The following is a 24,721-nucleotide window of genomic DNA, read 5'->3' as shown; positions in this document are numbered from 1 at the left end:
AGATGAAATCTTGAGCAGGCCTCACAGCTTGTATCCTCACAGTTAGCTAATAAAAATCTGTTTCCTCTGATTACTTGACTCCATAAAGCAGTCTTCATTCACTAATTAATATAGCTAGGCCACTGTAAGTAAAATTTCTGAACTTCATTCAAAGACACATCTTCTTTTCTCTCAACTTGGACTGACTTCAAGTGGAAGCTTGCTGTGCAAGCGGATGTGGGTGGGAGCATGTGGGTTCTTTCCTTGTCCTCTCACTGGGGCTCTCTGGCTCCTTCAGTTTTAATGTGAATGAGCCAGGAGAAGTGGGACAGAAACCTCTAATGAGAATTAATGTAGTGGATGCTTGTTTCACTGGTCGTGGCCAAGAAGCAAAGAAACCTGTGATGGGTGCTTTTGAGGCTCCTCCAAGATTTGTTGGAGAGGTGCTCACTGGTAGCTTCTTTATCAGGTCATGACCTCTAAACCCTCTGAGACTTCCTAGCCTTCTTCTGAAGGCTGTTTGCTCATGGAAGATCCAGTTTCAGCCCAGCAACCTTCTACTGCAATGCCCAAACCAGCATCTCATTTTTGTTGTTGATAGGTGCATAGTTCAGCTCCAGTCCTCTCTGCTAGGCTGCCTGAAACTACTACAGGCAACCTAAAGATGTTCTCATGTGTGTATTGGGGACACTCAGAACTCACTGGTGTTTCTTTGATACCTATCTTGCTGCATTGAAGGTGTCATGTTACTTGAAAGTGGTCACTATGGGGAAGGAAAATACTATTTCAGTCGCACAACTCACTCTAGATTTTTTTTTAAATCTCTAAAACCTGTCAGATCAGTGGTAGATCATGAGTTAACATACATGAGGTAGATCACTAGCTAGCATGCACGAGAGCCTGGGTCAGGGTGTACTCATGGTTGAGAGGGTATTTAATTCCTAGCACTACCAAACAAATCAAGGCAAAACCTCCCTGCTGTGGGATAATGCTCTTGTACCATGTAAAGATTTGTTACTTGTATTGGTTTAATAAAATACTGATTGGCCAGTAGCCACACAGGAGTATAGGTGGAGTGACTAGACTAGGAGAATTCTGGGAAGAGGAAAGGCTCAGTCTACAGTCACCAGCCAGATGCAGAGGAAGCAAGATGAGAATGCTTCACTGAGTAAGGTACTAAGCCACATGGCTAAACATAGGCAAGAATTATGGGTTAATTTAAGTTGTAATAACTAGTTAATAATAAGTCTGTACTAATAAGCCAAACAGTTTGTAATTGTTATAAGCTTCTGTGTGTTTCTTTGGGACTGACCGACTGCAGGACCCAGTGGGACAGAAACTCTGATGTATTTCCTTCAGTATCATTCACCTTATTTTTAGAGGTAGAGGGATAGATGATCAACTAATGTTCACAAAACTACAAACTCTGCTTTGAGGATATAGCAGCACTTTCAAAATGTGGGAGTATTTTGCCAAATTGAAACAGAGTCTTATTTTAGTCCCATGTCATATCGTAACTGATAGTTTCTCTCCCACCTGCCAGTTCCCAAATATCTGCTCTGAGGCTTAATATTAAATGCAAAATGTTTGGCTAATGGCTCAGGCTTATTACTAACTAGCTTTTACATCTTAAATTAACCCAGTTCTATATAAACATAATTCCTTAAACAAGAGCAGAAATATACATATAGCATAACAAAATTGACCTTACATTTATATTAATAAAATAAAATTCATACTAAAGTAAAACATTTTGAGATTAACAGTTATTTTTTTGGACTGAAGTAGATTCAATAATCTACCCTTCCCCCCATCATTTCTATACCATGTCCTCCTTTCTTCTTTGTCTATGACCATTAATCATTTATATATGACTCCTCTTAAATTAAAACAAACATCCATAAACAATATTTTGGGAATTTGGGCATAGTTCTCTAGACCACTTCCTGCTGACTGGGAGTGCTGGTAATATGATGGAGATCCTGAGAAAATTTAGAATTATGGCTAAATCTTGGCTGTAGTAGTCTGTGAGGCTGCATTATCTCAGCCAGTTGTCTTGAAACTGTTTTGGATGTTTGATCACTTGGGTTTATTGTTGCTATTGGAGACCTCTCAGGGGATCTTGTTCGATCAAACCATATTAACCTAGAAGGAATCCATAGCTTCTCATCTTATGTGGAAACAAAGTAGAAACTCTTTTCCAAAGCAACATATCTTTAGACCTAAATTTTGAAGTCAAGATACCTTTATATTGGTTTAGCTTAAGAGCCCCCACAAACAAATGTCTCTCTGTAGTTAGCTCATTAACAGTCAAAAATTCAAAGAAAGCAAATAATATACATACCCCAGACTCAGTGTATTTTCCATTTTTATATGGCTTATTATAATTTTATAATAATTTTTATAATATAAAATTTTATTATAAAATTTTATTATTTTTTAAGAACCTCAGTTTATTATCTTTAAATTATTCTTTTAATCTATGACTCTGTCTGGTGTAGGAAGTCCTTCTGTCTATGTGTTGCTTTTATTAACTAATGAGTAAAGAAGCTGCTTTCAGCCAATGGGTTAACAGAATATAGCCAGACTGGAAGAGATATGTATAGAGAGACTCGACAGAGTCAAGAAGTTGCCATGGAGATGCCAGAGGGGAAAGACATAAGCTGCCACTTAGAACCTTGCCAGTAGGCCATAAGCCTTGTGGTAAAATATAAAGTAATGGAACTGGGTTAATTCTAGATGTAAGAGCTAGCTAGCAATATGCTTAAGCGATTGGCCAAACAGTATTGCCAATAATATAGTTTCTGTGTGATTATTTTGGGAGTCTGGGTAGCTGGGAAATAAACAAGCAGCCTCCATCTATATCTGTCTATCTTTTATCCTCTCTTTCCCAAGTCTATGTATGCATAGTTACCAAACTAATTATGACCTGTTTAGAGGGTTTTATGTATGAATATGTCTTTATTGTGTATCTATAATCATTTTCTGACCAGGAGAATTTTTTAAGTGCTAAGTATGTATAGCTAGAACCAAAGCCCAGGCTTTGGCTGTTGGCTCTGCCACATTTGGCTTTACCATCAGCTCTGGGAGCCATGCTCACTACTCTAACTCTAGGGCATGCCTGAACCAGGAAATCATCTCTTAAAGGAGCTGTGTATCTGTTTACTGCCAGTACACAGGGCCTATCTGAAAAAAAAAATGCCGCTACCAATAAGCTGTTCTTGACCCCCATTTGGTTTTTCATTCTTTTGTTTTTTTAAATTTATTTATGTCTTAAATGGATCTATGCTAGACAGTGGCAACATTTGTAACTGGAGGTTTCTCTCCTCCTGGCCAGTTTCTGAATATCTATTCTGTTGAGGCTTAATATTAATTACAAACTATTTGGCCTTTTGGCTCATGCTTGTTATTGAATAGCTTTTACAACTTAAATTAATTCATTTCTATTATTCTATATTTTACCTTGAGGTTCATCGTTTGTTACCTCACATCTTGCTTCCTTGGTGACTGTTAGTCATCTCCTGTCTCTCTGCTTCCACCCTTCTTCTCCCTGTATCTCTGTTTGAATTTCATTTCTAACTATATTCTGCCTGGCTATTGATTGGCCAAATAAGCTTCATTATTAACCAATGCTAATAAAACATATTCACAGCACACAGAGGGGAATCCCACATCATTACATATCTAGTGTCCTCTGAAATATCATGTCTCATGCATGAAACATTGTAGTGTGTGGATGTGTGTGTGTGTGTATTTTGACTAATTCATAGAGTGGTACATATTCTTTTCAATTCTGGAGAGTATGCAAGGGCCCAAATGTTTTAGCATTGTTTATCAACTAACATGTAATTGAAACCAAATCAAAGATATCATGAATAAAAGCATTTTTTTTTCTCACAATAGTTCCAGGTGTTCAGGGTGGGGTGATACATTTCTATTGCACTTGGATTCTACGCCTATCCCTTGAGGCATCATTTTTGTACCACAGCTTATGAGGCAGCAGAAGGTAGCTCCGCATTATTACTTATGTGTTGGTGGAGTGAGAAAGAACAATTTCTAATTTCTGCCAGGAAAATGCTTTCCCGTCGCTGTCTGTGGAGCCCGTGCTGCCAGTAGTCCTATTTCCCCTCCCCCTCCCCCTCCCAGCCGTCACAGACATGCGTTTGTGTCCACGCTGGATTGATGTAGGGAAGATGCAGGAAAACTCTCCTTTCTCTGGAAGCATTAATTCCTCCTCCCCGAGTCCAGAAATTAGGATTGAGTAGCCTGCACATCTAATTGTCTGCTCTGCTGTACACAGGCGCGAGCTTATAAAGACAGATGAAGCCTTAAATGCTTTGTGGCATTTTAAACAGCCTGCATCTCTTTAGCCTTCGCTAATTATTTTCTCTCCACGCCCTTCTCTATTCATTGGCTCACTGTTTTTTTGTACCTTTCTTTTGTGTGTGGGTGCTGGCGTCCCAGATCAAAATAGAAACCCAACATGTGTGAAGTGAATGACCGGTTTTATAGTAGGATCTGCCTACATGGGCTTCCATGGGTACAATGACATTTAAGAGGCCTTGTTTGAGGGATGTTTAATTAGAGGGCTGTTCAGGTATACAGGCCAAGTGGCTGTGAAGCTGAAGGGAAAACCAGAAGGTAGAGGTCCTTGTTCTGCTCAATGCTAGTTCCTGTGAGTTTCCTCACAAGCCAACAGACTCCGGCCTGTCCTGATCTGAAGTAGCCAGTGTGAACATGGCCTCACACACAGTTTCTAAAAACAAAACAAAACCAAACAGATATACAGATCATATTTCACATTGCTCTTAGCTAAAGTCTGAATGACCAGTTAATACAGCTCTTGGGAATTCCTACCACCAACAAAGGTTTTTGCATTCAGATTTATTCTATAAGTAGTAAGAAATTGAGAAGAAGATAGCCTTAGAGAGTCCTGGGGTACCCTCACACAGAGGTCTGGCTTCCCCTAGTTGAGACCATGCCCTTCAATCTCGAAAGCTCTTTCCTTCAGAAACTCTCTGGCCCATCTTCCCTTTAAACTCTTTGTTATTCTTTTCTTCCACTGCAGCGGCTGAGCCCAAGGCCTGGAGGCTGTGTGAGCTCTCTGTCATGGAGTTATATCCCCACAAGGCTTCTTTTCTTTTCTTTTCTTTTCTTTTCTTTTCTTTTCTTTTCTTTTCTTTTCTTTTCTTTTCTTTTCTTTTCTTCCCTCCCTTCCTTCCTCCCCTCTTCCCTCCCTTCCTTTCTTTCTTTCTCCTCTTCTTTTTGATTTTTAGAGATAGGGTTTCTCTGTGTAACCCTGTCCTGGAACTCTCTCTGTAGACAAGGTTGTCCTTGAACTAACTCACAGAGATCTGCCTGCCTCTGCCTCCTGAGTGCTGAATTAAAGGTGCATACCAACACCACCCCAGGAGATGAGGTATTTCTATGTGGCCTGGATGTATTGTGCAGGCTGACTTTGAATTCTCTGCCTCAGTCTCTCATGTGCTGAGGTTGTAGGTAGGCATCCCATGACTGACTTCCAAGCCCCAATTTAAAGTACCATGTGCATGCCCCTGTGTTAAGTACCATAAATCCATTATCACACCTGACTCTCCAATGTTCCATCTTAAATTTCAACTAATAGTCCTCTTTTTTATGTGCTTCTCTGTTCCAAGGCTTCAACTACTGCCACCATACTTAATCATTAAATGAGGATATCTCCACATCACTAGTCCGTATCACCAATAGCTCAGTTGCTCTTTCCCCATAGATGATCATCACCACCCTCTAACCCAGCAACTCTGAAACTCTCCACCCCCCCACTGTGTATTACATCACTATCTTTGCCATCACTTACACTTGTGTGTGTGTGTGTTCTTTCTGTCTATTTTCTCATAGTACTTCTTGAGGTCTACTGACTGTGATGGGCTTCCTGGGGGCAGAGTGATTTTCCTGATTCCAGGAACTTTGCTCTTAGAGGCACTACCCTTGGCAGTCTGTCATATATGTCTCCCCTGTGTCATTCTGGGGACCAGTTGCCCACTGAGTTGAGGCTACATCCTTATTCTCACTCCACTTATCGAAGTCTATCCATGCCACCTTTATAATCTTTTGTTAATTTAACGTATAGTCTTTGTCCTAGTGAAGCTCAGGGCTTCTGTCATTTTAACCTCCAAGTCCCTTTTTAACGGTCCCTTCATCTAGACTCTTTTTCCTCCCACATGAAAAATCCAAAGCTTAAGTCGAAATGTATTGTCATATGCCTGTAGACCTGGCGCCAGTGATGCTGAACAGGTGGGATGATGAACTGGAGGCCACCCTGGACTATAGAGTAAGATCCCAACCCTTCTCTAACAAAAATAGAAAGAAAAGCCCAAGGCTCAGAAAGGATACATTGATGGTTGGTGATTTGAGGTCATAGATGTTAAGCAATTGAGCTGGGTTTAAACTATTCTTCTGATCTCCAAGAACGTGTTATGTTTCTTTAGCTACTTTGGCTCGCTTTGGAGTCATATGACTGTAGATGAATTTCCCAGATGGAAACTCAGATTGCACTTGTGTCGCACCTGCCTGGTGATAATCTACCGGTCCAGGCCGGCATTAGCCCTTGAAGACTGTCTCCCTGAGATTGGAGCTCAGCCACAGCAAATTAAGACATTAAGACTTCCAGCCAAATTCATCTGCAAAATATGGCTCACTTTTAATATTTTTTCAGTCTTTAGTCCTGGAAAAGAAACCTAAAAAATCAAACAAGATGAATTATTTCAAAGCTACTGAAATTCTCCACTGAGCTTCAATTTCAGTCATGGGGGATTGCTCTAGCTGTCCTAGGTTTGTACTTAAGCTTCAACCCAAAGTTCCAGTGTGACTTTTTTTTTTATGATTCTAAAAAGGGAGCTGGTAGCATATGTTCAAGCTGAGCAAGTGACTAGGATGCCAATAGCATGCTTTTGTAAACTCTTGACTATGGGCTCCCTATGCAAATAAGACTTCTCTGGGTCTTGCTTTTCAAATGGGGACATGACCTTTAGTTCAAAAAGAGATAAAAGATCATCACACTCTTAGCCAGTCTTTTAAGAATTCTTAAAGTGTATGGATATGGATTTTCTGGTTAAAAAACAAATGAAACAAAGCAAAACAAAACAACTGGTAATTTTCTAAGTAAAAAGCAAATGTCTCTCTCCAACGTCATTTTCTCCCAGAATAAAGGGAAGGAATAATTGTTTATTTCTATCCTTTCAGGGCTATCAATAGATTGATGATGCTGGTGAGCACTATTTTAGCATTTTAGAAAGAGATATTATTTGCATAAAACCACACATAGAGGATCCCAAGGTCCCCAGGTTTTATTACTAGTGCATATGACAGCCCTTCTTGTCACTTATTTAGTCAGCCTTATTGTTACCACCACATTGTTTCTATCAGGAGAAACAAACAAAAAAGCAAAACCAAAAAACCCAGATTCTCAGAATAAAAAAAAAACATCTCATTCTGTTCGAGCTGTGCTCATGGCGCTGATACATCCTAAAAGAGAAGCTGGAGCTCACAGTTGTGAAAACCTGGCTCCAGGTTCTTCTACTCTTTTCCCTACGATTTCAGTGCTTTGTCTCTAGAGATGCATTGCTGACAGCGGCAGAGGTGCGCCAGCTTCATTCCAGATCTCCACGCCATACCGGAAAAGTATCACATGGTAAACATACGACATCATCAATGGAAGAAAACACGCTTATCTTACAAACAGTACCACCGGCCACTCTTTCTTTTACTATTTCAGCACCTACTATGTGCAAAGCCTTCTGTATAACGGGGTGAGGGAGATTTGAAGATGAATAAGGCACTGTCTGCCCCCAAAGAGTTTATAACCCAATACAAACTTGTTGTACTGTCAATGATCGGTTTCTCATTTGTTAACTGAATTGTTTTATGCCTTTTCCTCTTATCCAGACAACAAAGAACTAATACAATACTAAATTAACAAAATGGTATATTAGAAGGGTAGATACTATGCAACAAAAAGTGTGGTGTGGAAATTCAGGAACACAAGATGGAGAATCATTGCAACCTTACATAGAGTAGTCAGTTTTGCTGTCTAAACAGTCTTGGGGATATTCACAAGCCTTCACGTTGCATTTTCTCTGTGGTAACAGGGAAGACTATTGGAGAAGAGCAAACATCCCTTTCTGGCTTTGCTCTTTCCTTTTCTTTTAGTTGGAACCAGATAAGTGACCTAGAACTTCTCCCTGTAGCCACCCTATGTAGATATCAAGGTATTGAAACGAGGCTTGTCCACAGTGAGATATTTCTTAAGTGTGGAAAAGACAAATCAGCTTTCAAAGAAGTGTGTGCACAATGCCAAGGTACTCACTAACATTGATTTTATATAGATTTTATATTGAAATGATAATCTTGTGTATTGGGGTAAAAAAATATTTAAAATTTCTCTTAGCTGACTTTTTTAATGTTTAGCTACCACAAAATTTAAAAGTCTACATGCAGCTCAAATGGTGTTTCTCTTGGACAACACACATCCAAAATTTGAAACAGGAGTGTTGTCATTAGTTTATGCATTGCTTTTGCTTTGCTGGGTAAGTTACTCATAGTCTTCCTGGCTGTCTTTCATCTTCCTCAAAATCCTTTCCTTTGTGGCCTTGGGTCAAGCAAAGCGAGCATGGGATCTGCATTTTCTAGAACTGAGGCAACCCTAGGGCCATCCTAAGTGTGATGTTTGTGACACAGATGGGTGAAGAAAAGGAATTAAAGGTTCTGGGACAGAGCAGAGGTACACAGGGCCACATTTTGGTAACTGTGAGGTAACCATTTTGATTACATGGTTTTGTCAACGAAGATAGATTTGTTTGTCTGTAGTTTCTCTTCTGAACTTAAAAATAATGTACATGGTAAGTCAGGGAGATACCGGTACAAAACAGGAACCATTTTGTCAATCCACGGCCAATTAGGGAGATCAATGAACTTTGAAGGGTCAGATTTAACGTATAAAAGAGAAAGGCCTACATAACATACACGTTGCTTTGGTTTTGTATACATTCAGGATATAGCATGGGCCACATTCAACACCGAGCTTGAAACAATTTGCACTATAGATTCCCAAGTTTCCTGAATCTTATTTTACAAAGTATTAAGAGCCAGGGAAGATGCTAAAGATTGCTCAGCTACCTCTCTTCAAGCAAACAAAAAGCTAAATCCTCTAGCTCAGGGAGTTTTCAGTTCTCTTGATGCCGATTCCCTGAGGACAGCAATAAATCTTATTGACTGAGTACAGATTCCACCATGTCCCCTGGGAGCCCATTTCAGTATTTTATCGCTGTAATAGGAAAGGAAGTCTTGCTTGGGCATGATTAAAGCCAGAGTTCTTTATTCAAGGCAATTTTTCTTCTTTCTTCCTTTTATTATCTTCCCCACCTCCCTCATTTTTGCTCATGGAGGGTAATTGACAAACATTAGTCTTTTAAAAATTTTTCAAGTATGCAAGCTGCTGGAATGTAATTTACCCCTTCTTCCCGTCACTGTAGGAACCGCAGAGTTCTGTGCTGTCGTGCCGTGGGGCACTGTCTGTGCCGCTGTCTGCAAAGCAGCTGCCTGGAAAATCCTTCACCGAGTTTTCTTCCTCTTGCCCTATCCTCTCGTTTATCAAGGTCACTAAAAATGTGTTCTTTCTTTGATTTCTTTCATCTCACCACATAAATGTGCTCTTAGGCGCGTGGTATTAGAAAGCTGTAAACTATGGCCCTACTGAAGCCCACCCTCAATAGGCAGCTAGGGGAAACGAGATTGCCCCAAAGAACACAGAAACAAAAGGACAAAGAATGCCAGGCCATGAAGAAATCAGTGGCTGACCATCAGATAGGAGCTGCTCGATTCGCAGCACAAGGGAAGTGAAAACGATAATGTTCACTCAGAAGACCAAATTATTTTGTATGTCAAAATTCCATAACCTGAGTGATCTCAAACAGCAGGCTATTTATAAGTTCTCTGTTTTACTCAGAGTACTTAATCCTTTTTTTTTTTTTTAAAGAATGATAATAGTTACTCTTGTTTGGGTCCCAAAGTCTTAATTTTCCCTTTAGATCCTCAACGGTTTGTTTAATCTAACTCTAGCTGTCTTACTGAGACAGAGACAACATTTTAAGTGTAAGAAATATTGTCTTGCTTTGTTGGTCAGAAGAATCATTGCTTTCACAAAAATGTAGAATACTCGTGAGTGGATTGTTTATTGGGTAAACCAGTCATCTTGGGTGGGAAAGGATAGGTAATATTGCTTTTTTATGACTATTTGATTGGAAAATAGCAATTTCTAGAAAGGTAGGTGATAATTCCAAGTGTCGGCTGTAACTGCAATTGTCTAGTTTCTCCTGGCTCCTTCACTGAACTGTGACTGAGGGTGGTGGCAGTGTCTTATTCAGATTGGGATCTCAGTGTCCTTTCTGGCAGGGCGCAGAGCTCAGTAGATGCTCAGTAAGTGACTGAATGGATGACCGTATGGATGGATGGCACAAGTAATCTATTCATGAATAAAAATGAGTGCCAGTGCCAATATTCCAAAGCAAAACTCATTCTTTTCTATGAGACACAGTCTAGCTATGTGGCCTCAAACTGTGTCTGCCTTCCTGGTGCTGGGATCAGATGCATGCTTCCCTGCAACCAGCTCCTTCGTGTTTTAAACAGGCATTGGTAGAAATCTAGTTTGTGCCTAATCTTACTCTCTATAATGATGAACCACTGAATGGAATAACCAATATTAACACTTAATAATTTTACATATTTGCATCTGTGTAGACCCTTTTATCTATCTGTCTATACCTCTAACTGATAGGACAAGGGAATGAAAATCAAGGTATCATCAGTGTGACCTGGGTTTAATCAAGTTATGTTGCAAGTGAACCTTAATTCTGATTTTTGTTTTGTTTTTAGAGATGGAGTTTGGCTTTGTAGAAGACTCGAGCCTGGCTTTGAACTTGCCGTTCACCCGTCCCAAGTTCCTGAGAGCTAGGATCAGGATGTGTGCCACACACGCAATTTGCATCTGATTTTAATTGAATCGCAGTAATAAATTGCTAGGAGAGTCACTCAGGCAAAAATTAAAATCATAGGCAACTGAACAAAAGAATGATCAAGAGTTGGGAGAAGGTTGAAGAGATGGCTTCGTGGACATGGCACAGCTCTGTCCCCAAGTTAGCCTTGCCTCCCTCCCTCACCCCATCCAATGTTTTCCTCTGTTTTGTGATCTCTCTCTCTCTCTCTCTCTCTCTCTCTCTCTCTCTCTCTCTCTCTCTCTCTCTCTCTTACACACACAAACACCACAGACACATGCACATATACACATAAATGTGTACCCACATATACTGTGTATGCACACATTAAAATATTGAGAGAAAAGTGATTAGGTACAATTTGTTTTACACCATGAATAAAATGGACCCTCCCCCGGAGGAATATTAATGCAAATGTTCATTCTAGTTAACAATATTTGTGCCAGTAGGCAGTTTGAAGGAATTAGTATGTTTTACTTTGTGGTACTGGGCATGGAACCCAGGGTCACATGCTGCATCACTAAGCTACAATCTAGCCCTTGATAGTTCTTTTATTCATTGTGTTTCCTAGTCCAGTCTCCAATTTCTGGGCTCAAATAATCCTTGTATATCAGCCTCCTAAGTGGCTGGGACTACAGGTGTGTGCCACTGTTCATGGCTTGAACTAGCAGTCTTTTTAAAAAAAATAATTTATTTTTATTTTATATGAATTGGTGTTTTTGCCTTCATGTACGCCTGATGTGAGGATATCAGTGTTAGGAGTCAGGCATTATGCTGTCCTATTCTGTCATCTGGCAGGATGTACCCAGAGAGTAAAATGTTGTAAAATGGCTCCAGTTGTACCTTGGCAGGTCTCATGGCAGGTGAGGACCACAAGGTGGGTGAGAGAACACACAGGCAGAGCTTAAGTGAAGAGTTTTATTGGGGGAAGGGAATGAATTGGGGAAAGGAAGGGAGAGAGGGAGAGGGAGAGGGAGAGAGAGAGAGAGAGAGAGAGAGAGAGAGAGAGAGAGAGAGAGAGAGAGAGAGTAGAAGAAGCAAAAAAAGTCCTTCCTGCCCTTTCAGAGGAACAGCAGCAACTAAAGACTTGACTCTTAAAGGGACCATTGCACCTGTGTACAAACTAGGACCCTGGGCTGGCCAGGGTAATTCCTGGGTACATCTTGCCAGATGACAGGGCAGGCCAGCATAATGCCTGAGTCCTAACAGTTGGATCCCCTGGAACTGGAGTCACAGACAGTTGTGAGCTGCCATGTGGTGCTAGAAGTTGAACCTGGGTCCTCTGGAAGAGCAGTCAGTGCTCTTAACCTCTGAGCCATCTCTCCAGCCCTGAACTAGAAGTTCTTAGGCAAGAGAATGACAAGGTAGGGAGCTTGTTTGGAAAGCAATGCAGAAAGAACTGAAGGCCTTAGAAGAGGATGCAGCTCTGTTGGGATCCTGAGGATATTATGGGGAGGTATACAGGACAGAGATAGGAATGATGACTTGGTATTCAACAGGAGAGGGAGATAGGAAAGACTCACTGAAGTGAGCCACAGGGCTTTGTACCATGATAAAATTCAAAAGGCAAAAATTAAATTTGTGGTTGTGCTCAAGGACAAAATGAGGATACACATGTCACTAATGACAATGGGGAGTTTAGGAAAGTCCAGTGTTTTGATGGGAACAGTTTTTGACATGTTAAGTTTTAGTGCAATTAGAACAGCTGTCTCTGGAAGTGACCAAGAACCAAAGATAATTTCTGAGTGTTCCATCCCCTTAGGCTGACTGCTCTGTACTTCAGAAATGATTTTCTGTTTATTTATTTGTTTTACCGGCAGCCTTTGGATCAAATTGAAGCACAACTCTCACTTTGTAGGAAGGCTGAATAAACCTCTGAGCTGAGAGATCTTTTTGTTCACTCAAGAGGTATCAATCAAGAACCTTCCCTATCTAAAGGAGTGCTTAGAGACACAAGGACAAGTGACCCCCACCCCAGTTATAACCCAGGCTGTAGAGTCATCCTTGCTTGAGGGATGTCCCCAGCTCTGTCCCAGGCACCCCTCAGAGAACCAGAGCCCACGTCAAAATCCTCAGAAGCAGTTGAGAATGTCCCACAAAATATGATAAACTTGGGGTACCCCACAGAAGCCCCCTCACACACTGAAGTCCATACGTAGCTCAGGATCTAAGCCTGCATCATAATTGGTCATGGTAAAGTACAGACTGAGGTGGGGTAGGATGTGAGCCTGCTCGGACGGGGATGAGTCAGAGGTCAACACCGCTTCTGCCAAACCGATGCATCGTTGGCTTCTATGAACTAGCTCCTTGGCATCAAAGGGATATTCCACAAGACCTCTGGGGATACAAATCCCTTTTTTCTTTTTTTTAAATTTATTTATTTATTAAAGATTTCTGTCTCTTCCCCGCCACCGCCTCCCATTTCCCTCCCCCTCCCCCAACCAAGTCCCCCTCCCCCCCAGCCCGAAGAGCAATCAGGGTTCCCTGCCCTGTGGGAAGTCCAAGGACCACCCACCTCCATCCAGGTCTAGTAAGTTGAGCATCCAAACTGCCTAGGCTCCCACAAAGCCAGTACGTACAGTGGGATCAGAAACCCATTGCCATTGTTCTTGAGTTCTCAGTATTCCTCATTGTCCGCTATGTTCAGAGAGTCCGGTTTTATCCCAGGCTTTTTCAGACCCAGGCCAGCTGGCCTTGGTGAGTTCCCGATAGAACATCCCCATTGTCTCAGTGTGTGGGTGCACCCCTCGCGGTCCTGAGTTCCTTGCTCGTGCTCTCTCTCCTTCTGCTCCTGACAAATCCCTTTTTTCTACGTACTTGTACCTTTGAGATGTAACTTGGGCTGCTTTCTAATGGGATGCCACCATTTGTCTTTGGGGGCCTTTCTGTGCCTGTCTCTCCTGTTTGTCTGGTAGCAGAGTCTTTTGACAATTTAAATTTTGGTTTTTAGGCCTAGTCAACCCTCGCTCAGGTATCTATCTTTATACATGAACACTGCCTTCAGACCTGCACACTCTGACAAGTGTGTGTCCCCCCCCTTCTCCACTATGCTGTCTTTGAGAAAATCGACTTTAAAAGTGTTTTCCTCATAAACAATGGCAATTAAATGAGGAAATAACTTTATATGCCTAGATCAAAACAATACAATGCATATCTTTGATACAAGAAATTTTTATCTGTAATTGCAGAGTATTTTTAAAGATACGGCCCACTTTTTGCAACTACACTGACTCTTTGCATATGCTTATTGTGGAATATCACTTTAACTAAGTAAAGGTGTGATACATTTGTTTATGGTGCATTTGTTTAACGATGTAAAGATGTGTTGCTTTGCCTGTCTAAGGCACCTGATTGGTCTAATAACAAGCTGAACAGCCAATAGCTAGGTGGTAGAGGGATAGGCAGGGGTGGTGGGTGGAAGAATATATAGGATGAGGAATCCAGGCTCGAGAGAGGATGGAGAACAAGGGAGAAAGAGAGGGAAATACCCATGGCCAGACATGGAGTAGGACATACAGAATGAAAGAAAGGTTAAAAAAAAACAAAGTAAAATGTAGATGAAGAGAAACAGGTTAAAATACGTTATAAGAGATAGTGGGGCAATCATAAGGTAAGACCCAGCATTTATAACTAACATTAAGTCTCTATGCCTTTATTTGGGATCTGGTTGGTGGCCCAAAGAAAATCTATTCCTCCCTGACACGTTTAATATGGCTGCTCCTTCTCATCATTTATGTTGCAACTTAAATATCACCTTCTGGAAACCCAAACTCTCTAAAGAATTCCAACTTTTAAAAAGTTTGACAATTTTCTGCATGCGTATGATGTATTTTGGTCATATTCACTGCTATTACTTGTTCTTTGCTTCTTCTTTTCCCATTATCTTTGTTTTCTTCCTAGTATAATAATAAGATATGGCTACATACCACTTATCTCTTATTTAATTTTTCTCTGCTTCATGAGGCAATGAATTCTAAAAATGACCCAGGAACTATGTTTGGTTGGTTCAATGTGAGGTCAACAGCATATAGATTTAAACATTTCTTTATATTATCTGCATTACAGATGCTCAATAAATACTTGGTGGATGGTGTTTGAATGGGATCTTATCTTCATGGGAGAGAAGTAAGCTGACATCAACTCAATAAACGGTGCAGCGAGAACTCTGAATTTAAATAGGCGGAGAGAAAACTTATAAAAGTATTCACATTAAAAAAAATTCTAATTGTATTTGAGAGACAACGCTGGCCTCCTGAAGTCACACAGCACGCTGTGATTCCACAAAGCCCAGCTGGGTTTCTAGGCTAATCAGCATGGCCAGTCCCCTGACCTAGTTTCTGCTAAAATCTCTCTTGAGACCGCCAAATGATTAATTATTGGATTAACACACTGAAGATTAATCGTGCCTCCTGGTTCCAGCGGTTTGCAAAGCTGATTTTAAGTGTTCAAGTCCTTTTGGCATGTCTTTTGAAAGATGGCTGCTTTCTCTCTGCTGTCCGTTTATTTTCTGTAGATTCCATATATAACCAAAAGGACTGTTCGTTACATGTGAATCTTTGCTTTTTCTTTCAGGACACTTAGAAAAGCAGGAAGAACTGCAAGGTATGATTAAAAAATTGAATTACGCATATTTTTAAAAAGTTAAATATGACTCAAATTGGGTCCCCACAAAATTTCCTTCTTCCGTGTCAGTACTATCTTGGTTGAGGTCTTGTTTAGGCAACCATGATGTTGCGACATCATGGGTGTAGCTTCTCCGGCAGTGCTAGGAGATGCGCAGTCATCCTGTTTCTGTCTCCTTCACTCTTTCTGTCCTTTCTTCTGAGACATTCCCTGTGCCTTTGGTGTGGGAGTTGTGTTGTAGATAACCCAGCTGGAGCTGGGCACCACAAGATCATTTATTTCCAAATTGTGATTGGTTATGGTTTTCTGTACTGGTCTCTGCCTGTTGCAAAGATAAGCCTGTGAAAATAGTCTGCCTCAGGGAAACTCCCCTAATTGTTTTTCTGATTGGTAGTAAAAATATTTTCATATAAGTAAATGGGCTTTACAGACCATAAAACGAAACATATTTCTTTTTCTTCTTGGAAAAGCTAAGGTTTAAATAGTTGAACCAGACACTAGACTAGGATCACAAGATGAGAAAATGTTTTAGAGCTTCCAGTGTATTTTGGACACAAATTCAACTTGCCAGATCCTTCCAAAAGTAGAAGAGGCAGGCCAAACAACCATCATTCCCCAGACGAGGAAACCAAGACTAAGAAAGTTGAATGATGCTTGCTGAGCCGCGTGGCATTTAGTGATGAGAAATGATGAAACTGCATTTTCAATCTTTAAGCTCTCTGGTTTCCTTAAAAACCAAACCAAATCAAACAAACCATGGCAGCTGCTTCTCTTTTTCTCCACTCTCCCATGAACCGCTCTCCCGACTCCGTGCGGTGTTTTTAAGGTGGACGTACTCGGGCAGACATATTGAATTAAGAATTCTGGCTGTGCAAACCTCCACACTCCTACCCAAGTGAAAAATCCTGGCAAGGCCATCTGTTTAGTCAAGCATTTGCCTGATGGCTGTGGGAGGATCGACAACTGCACCATCATGGATTCAGGCCCTAGAGAGTAAATATTGAAACATGTGTTTGTTTCTGTACATGTGTTGTAGGGCTCAGTGATGGGCACATTCTGAGGATGGAAATAATAATAGTCACTTCTATCCTGCCAGCCTGGTACCGCTGCCATACCTGAGTCTTATTGAAGGAAAGCGAGGATCAATTTTGTTTGTTTTTGTCAGGACAGAGTTTCTGCCTTAGCTGTCCTGAAACTAGCTCTGTAGACCAGGCTGTCCTTGAACTCACAGAGATCCTCCTGCCTCTGCCTCCCAAATGTATGATCATTTTTATGCGGTGCCTCCAACCAACCAGACCCCAGCTGTCCCCCTAATCGGGCCTTGCTTTTCTCGTTCTTATTCTCCCAGCTATACTTTTTCCTTTGAAGGAGCCCACTGTGGATGAATCTTCGTGGCTCTTCATGGACCATGGATTTATTTCAAGGACATGCTTGCATTTCTGATTCTTTTTTTTTCCCTTTCAATATGGCAGGCTACTTCATTCTATGTTCAGTAGAAGCAGGCAATGGTTCTCAAGGATATGCTTCAGACGTCATGGGGAATATACAAAACAAATAGGAAGTTGTACCATAAGATTTAGTTTGGAAGATAAAGAATGAGATCTCATTAGGGGAAAAAAATAGTCATTAACTAATAAAGGAGTCAGGTGTGACTTTTGGAGACCACACTATTAAGTGGTGGGTTAAATGGGCATGGACCAAATCACCCTCATTCCAAAACTGCTTCAGATAGAAACACAATCCAGTATTTAAATGTTTGGGCTGTGCTACTTGAGTTTCAGAATAAGCCTGTCAACTGCCTTTAGATCAGGTTGACATATTATTACCTAAATCCCTAAGTTCAGCATTTTCAAAAGACCTGGAATGACACAAAGGAGTGAGTTTCAAAGACAACAATTCATGGAACATTTTAGAGAAGTGTTGGAGATGGTTTTCCAGTTGGAGACAGAGGTTTGGACAAAGGCAACAGCAAGCATGGAGCAAGGTTTCTGCTGAAGTTAAAGGGAACCAGTACTGGAGCCAGGAGAGAACAGATTATGGAGGTTGGGGAAGAAGGAGTGAACCAGACTAACAGTATTATCATTAGCAAAATGAGTTTATCACACACACTGTCTTATTTTAAAGATTTATTCGTTTGTTTGTATATTTACTTATTATGTATGTGGATTTTTTTGCATGTATGTATATGCACAGCATATGTGCCTGGTACCCTCAGAGATTCAAAGAGGGCATAGGATCTTCTGGAACTAGAGTTATATACATGGTTGTGAGCTGCTGTGTGGATGCTGGGAACCAAACCTGGGTCCTCTGCAAGGGCAGTAGTTGCTCTTAACTGCTGAGCCATCACTCCAGCCCCACATTGAATTGTTTTAGTTTCATGAATCCTATTTTTGATGATGAAACAAAAGGGTTAATAGTTGACTAAAGCATACAGGTAACAGACAGCACACTACCAACATACAGATAACAGACGACACACTACCAACATACAGATAACAGACGACACACTACCAACATACAGGTAACAGATGACACACTACCAACATACAGATAACAGACGACATGCTACCAACATACAGGTAACAGACGACACACTACCAACATACAAATAACAGACGACATACTACCAACATACAGATAACAGACGACATGCTACCAACATACAGGTAACAGACGACACACTACCAACATACAGGTAACAGACGACACACTACCAACATACAGATAACAGACGACACACTACCAACATACAGATAACAGACGACACACTACCAACATACAGATAACAGACGACATACTACCAGCATACAGGTAACAGACAGCACACTACCAACATACAGGTAACAGACAGCACACTACCAACATACAGGTAACAGACAGCACACTACCAACATACAGGTAACAGATAGCACACTACCAACATACAGATAACAGACGACATACTACCAGCATACAGGTAACAGACAGCACACTACCAACATACAGGTAACAGACAGCACACTACCAACATACAGGTAACAGACAGCACACTACCAACATACAGGTAACAGATAGCACACTACCAACATACAGATAACAGACGACATACTACCGAAGCCTGTAGTTCATGCTTTTTCATCTTCCCAAACACTTTGAAAACAGCATTTCAGGTCTACTAGGCTGAGAAGGTGAGAGATGTTAGAGGTTTTATTTTCCAGTTACATTTTATTTTTGTCAGAGTAATATCGGCATCCAGCTTAAAAAGTCAAGTATAAAATCTACAACCCAATCCAGCGGTTCCCTGTCTGTTTCTATCCTCAGTGCCAGTCACGGCTCCTCAACCAGTCCCGCCCGTGTCCCTTAGTTTCATGTCGTGCTTTCCCATATCTGAAAATCACATCCACAGACTTCCATGGACTGCCTTCTTTTAAATGTGGCCTCGTATATTTAATTTTGTAAATGAGGGTTTATCTTTTATGTGCTTTCACCTCTTCTTCCTGTTTCTTCTCTATTTTCTCAGCAATTACATAATTTGTAGATAAATTAATATTAAATGTTAACATTATGATGACATTATAAATACTGTTTACAGCCTAGTTAAATATTGTACTATTGTGGTAATTTGAATGTAATAAGTTCATAGAGAGTGACACTATTAGGATGTGTGGCCCTGTTGGAGGAAATGTATCATTGTGGGAATGGGCTTTGAGGTCTCCTATGCTCAAGCTATGCCCAGTGTGACAGTTCACTTCCTGTTGCCTGCAGATCAAAATATAGAACTCCCATCTTCTTTTCCAGCACTATGTCTGCCTGTGTGTCACCATGCTTTCTACCATGATGATAATGGACTAAACCTCTGAAACTATAAGCCACCCCTGTTAAACGTTTTCCCTTATAAGAGTTGCCATGGCCATGGTGGCTCTTTACAGCAAACCCTAACTGATGCAACCATGATTTTTGTTTCCTTGTGGGAAAAGATTCTGCTTTCCTTCAAGTAAGAAACATCACAAGTTTAAAAATGACTTTGTTTCCCATTGTTAACTTTACCTCATAGATTTTGAAAATATCTCAGGACCATTGACAGGGGTTTGTGTAACCCTAGCTCACCTCAAACTTGCTATTTAGCTGAGTGTAATATTGAGTCTTGATTGTCAGATTGATGGCATTTAGAATCATCACAGAAAGATTCCTGGGTGTGTCTGTGAGAGTTGTACAGATTAGGTTAACTGCGTGGACTGGAGTTCTGAGTTAATGAGGAGTGTGAGCTGAGTATGGCACTCACTGGCTTCTGCTTTCTGACTGTGGACATGACGTGACCGGCTGCCTTCTGTTCTGCTACAGTACCTTCCTTTTCATGATGGGCATGTCTTCTGAAACTGAGCCCTTCCTTCTTTAAATTGTCTTCCTTGGGTATTGTATTACCAGGAGACAAGTAACTGAAGACATTGTGGATGACATTGAACCTCCTGATACGCCTGTTTCTACCTTCCTAAAATGGCATGAAGCTCAATTGTTTCTTGCTTCTCCTTCAGCACCTTTCTCTGCCCGAATCTTGCCACAGTTGGACCCATTGCCTGATGCATCCACCATTGTTCTCCTGGGCTAGACTTCATGTTTCCCCAATCCTTCAATTTCTTGATTTATCCCATGACCTATAGCCATAGCACATCCAGAAACATCCCAAAGAAGTATCCACAGAAAGCCCAGGTTCAAGTCCTTAAACACCTAAAGCATCTTCATCCTCAGAACTGGTGTTTTGACTGTGAGTAAAGTTTAAAGTGAAATTTTTCGATTCTTGAAGGTTTGTCTTTTCTATGCTATAGAGCCCAGTGTTGGCGTTGAAAGCACAGTGACTTTCAGTTTTTCGTCATTGGCTTTTAGAATATTTCTAAGACTCTTATGATGTTATTTGCTGTAAGTCATAATGCCTAACTTTTCCTATCTTTTTCTCTCTTCCTCCTAAAAATATGCTTGGTTTTTTTTTTTTATCCGTTTTCCATGTCTTTCTTCAGATACGTGGCAGTCTTTGCCTGCCCATTTATATTTACAAATGAGAAAGCATGAAGCTACAAGCGCTGTATATGAGGCTGTGTAGAGTGACCGAGAAGCCAGAGAAGTTTCCATGACGAATTCCTAAGCATCAGTTCATATTGGGTAGTTATGTTTTCTCTGTAGCTATTCCGTTACTTCGGGGATGGGACTGGGGGTGGAGATCTCCCATCTACTGTTTGAAAGCACCACACTGAACTTTGTGAGTGCGTGCGAGAGAAGACACAGAGCAGAGGACGGGGGGGGGGGGGGGGGACAATCTCCTTCACCATGCAGGCTTTCCTACACCACACCTCTGTTTTCTTCCCCAACCTCATCCCTCCCCTACTGCTCCTACTGTCTCAAAATTCAGTCTCCCTGGTCTGTTTTCCAATTTGTATTCTTCTGCAAGGATGAAAGAAGAGACCTGGGACTGCCAACATTTGTTTATTTGTTTTAATTAGGTTCCATGTCACTAGCTTCATGGCGGCCCCTGTATTCCGAGGCTTCTGTCTAGTCCCAAGCCTTTTGGATGTTCGACAATAATTTTATCAACTTCTTATAAATAATCTATTATGATTTTTGTTTCTTCCTCCTTCAATATATAACAACTATCATTTGATGCGTTTCTTACCCTCTTACCTAGTGAGTTAAAAAAAAAAAGGCCAAATTACATTACCTTCATTTTAGTGGTATTTAGTGGAAGATACATCTTAATCCACTGTCTTTAATATTGTTCCATGAAGCAGATGGTGAGGTAATTTGGGTTTCAAGATCAGAGATCAGTAGGTGTGGGAGAAAGTGGAGAGACATGCCTAGAAACCGTTGGACTTTAAGGAGTCTGAATATTAATGACGTGGAACTTTTAAAAGTTGGAAGTTTTATTTTATGATTCTGATATTAATGTGTGATCTTGTGGGTGAATAGTGGGTAGGGTCTCATTTCCAATGGGTATAGGAATTTCTGCATTACATGGTAATTTTTAAAAATTATTTAAGGACTTGCCAGAATATTTTCCAAAGTAGCTGTTCCATTTTACATTCTCATGTAGCTTAAGGTGGTCCCAGGTTTCTGTTTTTTTGTTTTTAATGTCCTCTCCCACAGTTGTTATTGTTGGCCCTTTTGTTTATACCCATTCCAGGCGCTTAAGTGATATTCCTTCTGCAATCCATCCACAGATAGTAACGTGGAACATCTATCCTAAGATCACTCCGTGGGGGATAGTACTGCTCAAATCTTTATTCCACTTTAAAGAAGAGTAATCATCCCTTAATTATGGAGTTGCAGTAATTCCTTCTAGACTCTCTATCAAGTTCCTCCTCATATGCGTCATTTGTGCTTTCTCACCTTCTGGGCATTGTCTTTTTCACCTCACTAATGGTGTTCATCAAAGAAAAGAATTCTTAAGAATTCTATAATATGCCACTTATTCTTCTTATTGTTTGTGCTTTTGCTCTCACATCTAAGAAACTAGTCAACAAACCAACATTGTAAAGATTTAGAGTTACATTTTTTTCTAAATGTTTTATAGCTTTAGTTCTTGTATTAGGTCTTTGACCCATTTTGAGTGAATTTTTGTATAAGGTACAGGTACAAATGACTCTATCTAATTGACCCCATCAACATAAAATAGCTATTAAAATTTATATATACATGTTATATCTGCAACAGTGTGTCTGGCATTGTAAGACACAAGACAACTGTTTTATCCCCTCACCGGCTATTATTTTTAGTTCTTTTTCCTGAGACATTTACCTAAAATTTTTTCATTTTTAGAGGAATTATTTATTTTTCTTTTTTAGGTTTATCTTTTGTATTGTACATATGTGTGCAACATACATGTCTAGTGCCCACAGAGGTCAGAAGAGGGCTCTGGATCCTCTGGAACTGGACTTCCAGATGACTGCCAGCTGCCAATTGGGTGCTGGGAACTGAGTCCAATTCCTCTGGAAGTATAGCAAGTTTTCTTAACCAATAAGCCATCTCGCCAGACTCTATTATTTATTAATTTTAATACTCCTATGAGGATGTTGAATAAGATAGTATACACACTCAGAATAGCTGCATTATACAGTGTAAGAATTATATTTGCTGTATTGTGCAGCTCCTTTTGAGTTGGCTTAATTGCACATGAATTCAGGGGAGAAATACATCAGATACCTAACATTTTCCAGGCACTAAATTAGATACCAGAGATACAAGGAAACATAAAATATGCTCTTTTTCTGCCATCTAGCTCATAGTGTGATGGAAAAACTGACATTATAAAGAAAATTCAACCCAAAATGAAACCATCATCATAACTTACCCCAAATCACCCTGTCCCTGGCATAGAAGAGATTTCCTGAAATCAAAATCTGTCTTTATAATGTTTATTTTGCAGACTTCTAATTTTAACAAAGAAAATTATTCTTTTAAAGATAACTACACTGATACCTGGTGGTCACTATAGCTTTTCCTATATACTTAATAAGTCATTTAAATCGATCTGATGTTCATGTTTGGTAAGGAACAATTTTATACTTGTTTTTCCATAGTTTCTACTAATACACAGCTTCTGTCTCTCACTTGGGCACTTTCGTGCAAGTCATCTAATCCCTCTTAAGAACTGTTCTTGTCTTCTGTGATTACTAAATATTTACCAATAATGAATCTGTGAAATCGATTTCCTTTGTCCTTTTAGTTGGGGAAAAAATTTTAACTCTACATAGGACACTTTCTTTATAACAGTCTTTGTCTTATCTTAGTAAATATAATTGCTTAAGAGCAGACCAAGCAGGGCGGGGAGATGCAGTCCCAAATCAAGAGCTAGAGGTGACCCAGATGGTGGTGACACACACCTTTAATCTCAGCATGTGGGAGGAAGACACAGGAAAATCTCTGAGTTGGAGGCCGCCCGGTCTACAGGGTTGCAGAGAAACCTGTCTGGGAGCTTGGGGGAGGGGTGGAGAGCAAACTAGAGCTGGGCTAGTGGGTGGCTCTGCAGGCAAAGGCACTTGTTTCAAGCCTGGTGACTGGAGTTTGATCCCTGGGACCCACATGGTGGAAGGAGAGAGCCGACTCCCACAAGCTATCCTCTGACCACCACATGGACGCTGAGTATACACATATACACATGCACATATACACAGAAAGTGGGTTTTCTTAAATCCTGTAGTTAAGAAGTTATGCTACATAGGTTGGTAAAATATTAGTTTTTAAAAGAAAAAGTGCCCATATAATTTAAGAGCATAGGGAAATAAGAAAGACTACAGAAACCTTTGCCCTTATCTAATCTTTAAAAGAAGAGAATTTCTGTTTTCTTTTTTGTATTATCTTTAGATGATTGGTTAGAATTATTGCTTAGATTGTATTAGCTTTATTTTCTGAATATAATTTACATTGTTAGAACCTATAGATTCTAACAAAGTGAGAAAAACTTACCTGAGTTTAAAATGCTCTTACCTGAAGTATGCTTTTTTCTGAATACCTGGTGGAAATTTACAGATAGCTTTCCCATGGTTCCTCTCACGTTCCAGTGTCTCTTTCCCTGGCCATGTTTGGTTATATCCTGTTTTCTGAGAAGTGGCTTAATGACACTTTCTGATCACTTATGGAACAATTTCCCATTCTTTTTGTTTGTTTTTTTTTTTTTTGAGAGTTTCTCTGTGTAGCCATGGCTGCCCTGGCTCACTCTGTAGACCAGGCTGGCCTCAAACCCAGAGATCCACCTATCTCTGCCTTCTGAGTACTAGGATTAAAGGTGTGCACCACCACACCCAGCTCAAGGCTCCTAAGTTTAATTAAAATTTTTCTATCCTTTGACATATATATATATATATATATATATATAATGAATTTTAGCCCTTCTTATCCATCATTATCTCATCCCTTCTTCTCATGCTGAAACCTTCTTCCCAATGATTCCTCTTCCTATTTTCGGATGTTTTACGTCTATGGGAGACCCACTGTGTCCAGATGGGATTGCCTGCATGAATATCGGTAGCGGTTATTTGCTAGAGTATGGACAACTTATCAATGGCTTCCCCACTGAAGAAAGTAATACATCTTTTCCTCAGCTACCATTACCTATCAATGGTCTC

This window comes from Microtus pennsylvanicus, chromosome 1 (genome assembly GCF_037038515.1).
Source record: "Microtus pennsylvanicus isolate mMicPen1 chromosome 1, mMicPen1.hap1, whole genome shotgun sequence".
Lineage (NCBI taxonomy): Eukaryota > Metazoa > Chordata > Mammalia > Rodentia > Cricetidae > Microtus > Microtus pennsylvanicus.
The sequence above is the reverse complement of the archived record's forward strand: the minus strand, read 5'-3'. Positions refer to the sequence as shown.